This window comes from Alligator sinensis, unplaced genomic scaffold, assembly GCF_000455745.1.
Source record: "Alligator sinensis unplaced genomic scaffold, ASM45574v1 scaffold1127_1, whole genome shotgun sequence".
NCBI lineage: Eukaryota > Metazoa > Chordata > Crocodylia > Alligatoridae > Alligator > Alligator sinensis.
This window is the reverse complement of record NW_005842693.1, coordinates 786119-793577: the sequence shown is the minus strand read 5'-3', so window position 1 is coordinate 793577 and position 7459 is coordinate 786119. Positions and strand designations below refer to the sequence as shown.

The 7459-nt window shown below is 48.1% G+C and overlaps 1 protein-coding gene across 1 annotated transcript in view; it reads left to right on the top strand.

The window, feature by feature from the left end:
• The window catches only part of LOC102375165 (mediator of RNA polymerase II transcription subunit 12-like protein), a gene marked incomplete at its 5' end in the record, with an annotated part of 76399 nt that overhangs the window by 56103 nt on the left and 12837 nt on the right, over positions 1-7459 (top strand). The window lies entirely within an intron of this gene.

Below are 7459 nucleotides of genomic sequence, written 5' to 3'. Positions count from 1 at the left end.
GTGACGGCGCGCTGGAGTGGTATAATTGTACCTTCCTTTGATTTTTCTTCTAACCTAGGGGCGGGAAATTATTTCAGGCGGAGGGCTGCTTACCAAGTTTTGGCAAGCTGTCAAGGGCTGCTTGGGTAGCCCCGCCCCCTGGTTGCCATCTTGTGACCAGAAGTCCCAACCCCTAACCCCTGACCTTTGCCACTAGAAGTCCCTCCCTTTGACCACGGAAGTACTCCTTTCAGCAAGGGGTTTTGCCATCTCAGAACCAGAAAAATACCAAATTATATTCTAAAAAGTGATCATCTACAACATCCATTAATTTGATTTCAAAAAATATTTTTGTCCTGATTTACATGCATTTGTGTAGTATACGCAGAGGTGAAGTGGGACTCACCCTATGAACACACGCACACACTCTGCCCCTGTGCTCACTCACTCACTCTGCCCCTTTGCTTGCAGACATGCCCACGGACACCTCCCCCTCCCCTCCCCCCCCAGTGCGGTCCCATGCGCTGCGCTCTGGGGATTCAGCTGGAGCCACATTCATATGGTGCTGGAGCAGGGCGGGGGCAGGAAAGCAGGGAACTGACTGGGGGTGGGCAGGGCTGGGCTGCTTAAACCTGCTGAGGGCTCCCCCTGGGTCCTACTGCCCCTGTCTCCAGCCAGCTTTGACGGGGAGCTGGGGCAAATAAATATAAATTTACTAAATTTTTAGGGGCTCTGTGGGCTGGATAGAACGGCCTGGTGGACTAGATCCAGCCCATGGGCTGTATTTTTTCCACCCCTGCTCTAACCAAACATTGAAACCACTGTCTGTTGGCAGCAGCAGCAACATTTCTATTCTGGCAGCAGTGAGGGAGTCACTTTACTGAGTAGCTCTTTATAATCTACCTGATCCTTGCTAATCTCTCTTTACAGGTGTTAACAGTCCTTCTCTCATTTTTAATGGTCTTCTTGTTTCACTATTCAAAATATCCTTTCTTCTGCAATTCTGCTGTTTGTTAGCCATTCACAGCCCTGCAGGCTGTTTTTAGCTTTAGCTAAAAACCTTGGCTCAGGTGTAGTAATGTTAACTCAGGTGTAAACTGACTGACAGTGAATATGTCAAGACACTCGAGAAGGTTAGATTTTGTTTTACAAATCTGAATAAGAGATGAACTTTTGCCTCTAATGACTAATAGGACTAATGAAACAATACTTTTGTACTATTTTTGTCTAGTTTGTGTGTTTAAATTTTATATACAATTTGGAAAATTAGTGTACATTTCAATGAATTTATATTTGCTCTTCCTTTGATCTTAAACTGAATAATATAGACCCTTGGCATATTAGTAAAGCTTCTAGTTTCTGTTTACGTGGAGGAAAATATGTTGTTATATGTGATGATGTACCTCATCATCTGCACCCCCTTTTTCAAAATCTTAGTTCTGCCTATGGGCCCGGTCATAATCTAACTCCTAAAACTGCAATAGCTAGGTACAGACATTCAAAAACCTGAGGCGGGATCTGTCCAAGTTACGTGGTTTTCTGTAAGTGGTGTAGTTTAGATCATTAGTGAAGAGAACATGCATTTGCCCTTTGGTGATGGGGGAGAGGGGCAAATTTTAGAACCTGGTTCCACCATTTTTAAACCAATCTGTGCACTGAACATCTTTTCTATTATGGGTATAAACTGGTATCCGATCACTTTTATGAGTAAAAATGTAATATCTGTACCTGGCCAATAAAGTCAATTTTGCATTGCTTTAATTCCTACCATGCATTAGGCACAGAAGTGGCCTAAGGGGAGGCCTGAGTGTTCCACTAGGGCAGTGGGACTTTGAAATGTACCTATTTGCCCCCCCTCCCAATCTTAAAGCCCCTCACACAGGCATAAGAAAGTACAACTGAAAGGCCCCAAGACCAGGTGAGCATAAATGTGAAGAACTTTACCCTGTCCCTTCTACACTGGGTGCAGCTTGGCTACACGAGAGAATTGGGTCCCATGTGGATAATTAATATAATTGATTAGTGTCATGTTTTGGATAATCTTAAGTACTAATTTGGCTTGCAGTCTGGAAAAACTAGCTTTCAGAAGGTCAAATGCTAAGTACTGCAAGGAAACGGGAGCACCTCAAGTTTTTCTCATTTCATTCGCTAGGATAAACTCATTAGATTTTCCAAGTAATAAAATCTTCATCCAAAAATCTCCTATGGAATGCTTCTGGAATTGCTGTAAAGAGAATCTTTTGGAGGGAGTCGTTTTATTGAAACTACTTTGACCACAGAAGGCTTGTCAGGGAATTAAGTGGTCTCGGTTCCAATCCAGTACATAATGTTTACTTAGTCTAGATGATGATAATTGTTTATTTTCATGTTCCGCTGGACTACTCTCAAGTGTGCACATGCTGCCAGCATATGCTGCATGTACTGGAGAAGAAAACACAAATGTACACTAATGCCATAAGCATGGTAGTGGTCCAGGTATGAAGATCAAAGAAACTTTGAAGGACTCTAGAGAAACAAAAACTATTTGCAGGGCTATTTGTCAGTTTAAAACTCTGGTTATGTCCTCATGCAAGTAGAGGAAGCTGAAAGGTGGTGTGTGTATGCATGTGTGTGTCAAAGATGAGAATGAATGAAATCTATTTCTGTAAACAGATAGAAAGAGCATTCACTCATTCATATTTGTAATTACTATAGCATTATATTCTGAATACCTTAAATATGAAACCTGCAGGCTTACACAGTACTTAACTAGATATTGTGAGTATGTGCTCTCTTTTGCCTATAACTAACATAGAACAGTGCTTTATATAAGTTAATTTTCTATTGTGAGAAACCATTCTATGGTCAATGTTTTTGACTCTCTGTATTATTTGCTAAGGGTTGTTACCTAGGGTGTTTGCTTATGTGGAATTATAAACAGAAGACACTCAGTTTTTAAAAGAAAAAATAGCCTTTCAGGAAGCAGCCCTAAATCATGGAATTGTCTACACTGTGCAAGCAGATGCATTATCTGCAGAAGCAATGAAGTGACTAGGGGAGGAAATGACTGTATCTAGCATATAGAGAGTCATAAAGGCTAGGGATAGACATTCAAAACGCTTGAGCCTGAATTGATTCAGTCTTTGCAGTTTAGTCTAACGTGGCTAGGCTGAACTGGTTTGAAACCCAACAGACATTCTCTCTGGACAGAGGAAATTCAGGCACATGCCTGCAGTGGCTTAGGCTGGAAGCTGGGGGGCACCAGAGCAGGCCTTTCTTCCCTCCTGGAGGGAGCTGAGCTGAGGCATGGCCAAGCCCCAGCAGGACTCTCTCACTAGGGAGGTTTGCCTGCACAGTCTCAGGCTTTTCCCTGCTGGCTACTCAAGGGGCAGGAGTATTGCCAGCTCCCAGCCCCAGGCTAGCACTCTGAGGCAAGGGTGGGGGGGTGGGGTGCAGTGTATGCATCTGTTGATGATACAGAGCTTTTAAATCTCCCTTTCTGCTTCGTCATACTGCCTGCGGCAAACTGACCGGCAAGCAAGCCAGTTGGAGGTGATAGTGATAAGTCTTTATAATCTGATTAGCAAAACAGTGCCTCTCTCCATTACTTCAGACTTCTTAAATAGCTTACCAGCTGACCTGTTGATTAGGTCCAAACAGCCCTAAGCAGTCACTGTTCTGTCTGCCTGCCCCAGTAAAATTGGAGAGAAAGACGCACACAGATGCATCTTGGTATTAGCTAGTAGGAGTGTGTGAAACGGCCCCTATTCGATTCGGATTTGGCCTGAATTGAGGACAGTGATTTGATTAGATGATTTGGACTCTTGTCCTTGACTCGATTCAGCTGAATCTGAAGATTCAATGCTGATTCAAAGAATCAGCAATTTGGCCATAGACAAAGCTTTAAATGTTTTTTCTACATACCTCGAGGTAGTAGGCGTGGCTCGTGAATGCTGCGATGCTAGGGCAGATGGAGCGTCTCACAGGAGCGCAGCACACCCCCCCACCCCATGTGCTTGGCGGTGAACCCAGAAGTGGACCGGAAGTACTTCCGGTCCACTTCTGGGTTTGCCGGGGAGTGTCAGGGGGGCCTCCCCGCACCTTCTGGCTCGGCGATCAGCCACGGGGGGACCTCGGGTGCCCCCCCAGATCTAGGAGGCACCAGTCGCTGAGCCAGGGAGAGGTGGGGGGGTGCGGCCTGGGTGGGCAATGCACTCTGATGGAACTGGAAGTGAAGCAGAAATGCTTCTGGTCCACTTCCGGGTCTACCGCCAAGCACACTGGGGAGCCCCTTGCGCTTCTGTGGGACACTCCATTTGCCCCAGCATCACAGCATTCACAAGCTGCCTGCTACCTAGAGGTATGTAGAAAAAACATTTAAAGCTGTGTCTGTCTGAATTGCTGAATCTTTCTGAATCTCTCTGAACCGATTTGGAGGGTTCCGATTCGATTTGGAGAGATTAAAGGGTCCTCTGATTTGATTCAGATTTAGAGATTCAGCCACCGACTTGGGCTGAATCTCCACTGAATTGAATCGGGGACCAACGCTTCGCACAGCCCTATTAGCTAGCATACCACATGCCTAGGGTCCCTGGAGCTGGGGTCCGTGCTGTGGGAGATGGGAGGAAGGGAGGGGGTGGGATTTCCTGCTTGAGCAGCAAGGGGTGGGGGGTTAGGGCAGGGGGAAGCCAGGCAGACCCTGCTGCAGTCTGTGCTGGACCCTTACACAGCATTAATTAGCATACCACATGGCTATGGTCCCTGCTGTGGCACAGAGGAGGAAAGGATCCCTGCTTAAGCAGCGAGCAATGAGGGGGTGGGGGAGGGGGGCACATGGAAGCCAGCAGACCTTGCTGTGCCTACAAGTCTCTGCCAGAGCTCTGGCCAGGGAGCAGAGGGGAGGGGCCAGCCCTGCTGTGGAGCAGAGAGCTCTGCCCAGCCCAGAGAGCATTCCAGGATGCTGGGGGAGTCTGGTTTAATTTAAATCATCAAGGGCTCTGGGAAAGACATTGCATAAACAGTTTTGTCCCAAATTATAGATTCATAGATGTAGGGTTGGAAGGTACCTAAGTAGATCTTCAAGTCTGACCCCCTGCCCTGGGTAGCAGAGAATACTGGGCTCATATGACCCCAGCTAGCTAATTATCAAGCCTCCTCTTAAAGCCCCCCAAAGTAGGAGCCAGCACCACTTCCCTTGGAAGTTGGTTCCAGATCCTAGCCACCCTGACTGTGAAGTAGTGCCTTCTAATGTCCAGCCTGAACCTACTCTCAAATAACTTATGGCCATTATTCCTTGTTACTCTAGGATGTGCTTGGGGGAACAGGGTCTCTCCCATTCCCTGCTGGTCCTCCCTGGTAAATTTATAGATGGCCACCTTCTCTTGTGAAGGCTGAACAGGTTCAGGTCCCGTAGCCTCTCCTCGTAGGGTCTGCCCTGCTGTCCCCAGGTTATGTGCGTGGCCCTCCTCTGGACCCTCTCGATGCTGGCCACATCCCTCCTAAAGTGCGGCGCCCAGAACTGGACGCAGTACTCCAACTGTGGCCTGACCGGTGTCGCATAGAGGGGGAAGATCACCTCCTTGGTCCTACTTGTGACGTATCTGTGGATGCATGGCAAGGTGCGGTTAGCCTTACTGACCATGTCCTCGAATCGGCGGCCCATGTTCATTTTGGAATTGATAATGACACCAAGTTCTCTTTCTGCCACTGCTTTCAAGAAGGGAGTTCCCCAGCCTATAGGTATGCTGCTGGTTCTTATTGCTCAAGTGCAGCACCCTGCACTTGTCAGTATTGAATCCCATCCTATTCTCATTTGCCCACCCCTGTAACCTGTTCAGGTCCAGTTGTATCCTGTCCCTCTCTTCTAGCGTGCCCACCTCACCCCAAATCTTGGTATTGTCATCAAATTTGAACAGGGTGCTTTTCACCCCCTTGTCTAAATTGCTAATAAAGAAATTGAACAGTGTGGACCCGAGGACCAAGCCCTAGGGGATTCCATTGCCCACACCCCTCCAGGTCAAATATGACCCATCCACCACCACTCTCTTGGTGCGGTTTCTCAACCAATTTGCAACCCATCTGACTGTAGGCATCAGTGCTACAGTCACCTAGCTTTTTAATGAGAATGGGGTGGGAGACAGTGTCAAAGGCCTTCCTGAAGTCCAGAAAGACTACATCCACCGTGACACCTGCGTCCACTGATTTTGAGACATGATCGTAGAAGGCAATCAGGTTGGTCTGACAGGACCTGCCCTTAATGAACCCATGCTGTTTGCCCCAAAGCATCATTCCCCCCTGCTGGCCCTTCACAGATGTGCTCGTGGATAATCTTCTCAAAGAGCTTCCCCAGGATCGAAGTAAGATGAATGGACCTATAGTTGCCCAGGTCCTCTCTCCTCCCTTTTTTGAAAATGGGGACCTTCTTCCAGTCATCTGGCATCTGGCCAGAGCACCACGAGTACTCGTAAAGCCATGCCAGTGGCCCCTCGATAGCCCCTGCTAATTCCCTCAGAACCCTGGGGTGGAGAGCATCTGGACCTGCTGACTTGAACATGTCCAGCCCCTCCAGAAGTTCCCTAACTCGGTCCTCCCTGACCCTAGGCCTGATGGAGTCTCTCCTGATTCCATCCTGAATTTTGGTGCGGGAGTCCCGGTCCCTGCACAAAAAAATGGAGGCAAAGAAATTGTTAAAAAGGTCTACCTTTTCCTCTGGTGCAACCACCAGCTTGCCTAGCGTATCCTACAGGGGCCCCGCATTACCCGGTGTCTTCTTAATACTCCCTATGCATTTAAAAAAGGGTGTCCTTGATCCTTGATGATAGCCCTAGTTCTTTATCTGCCTTAGCTTTCCTAACAGCCCCCCTACAGACCCAAGTGATGAAGGTATACTCCTCTTTGGTGATAGTCCCTCCCTTCCACTAGGTGTATGCCTCCTTTTTGGCTTTCAGGTGTTACTGAATGCCTTTGGTGAGCCACAGTGGCTTTTGAGCACTCTTGTCTCCTTTGATTCTCGTTGGGACTGTCACCCCTTGGGCTCAGAGGATCGTCTCCTTAAGGAACGACCACTTGTCTTGGACACCCAGTTCCCCTACCCTCCAGGACCCCAGTGCCTCTCCTACTAATCTCCTCAACTCATTGAAGCTGGCCCTCTTGAAGCCAAGGGCTACTGCCTTGCTGCAGGCCCTTGACACCCTGCGCTGTATGGTGAATTTCAGTAGGCGATGATCAGTGTCACCCAGGTGGTCAAGAACCTGGCGTCCCCTCACCAGGTCATCTCCTGTAGCCAGGACCAGGTCCAGTAGGGCATCCCCCCTGATGGGACTGTGCACCTCCTGGGTTAAGTGGAGGTCCTGTATCTCAGCAAGGAACCTTCGTGAGCAGTCTGACCTGGCTGACTGCTCCTCCCAGCAGATGTCTGGGTAGTTTAGATCACCCATGATGACTACATCGCTTGCCTTAAGTGCCTTCGCAAGCTGACCTGAGAATTTGCAGTCCATCTCTT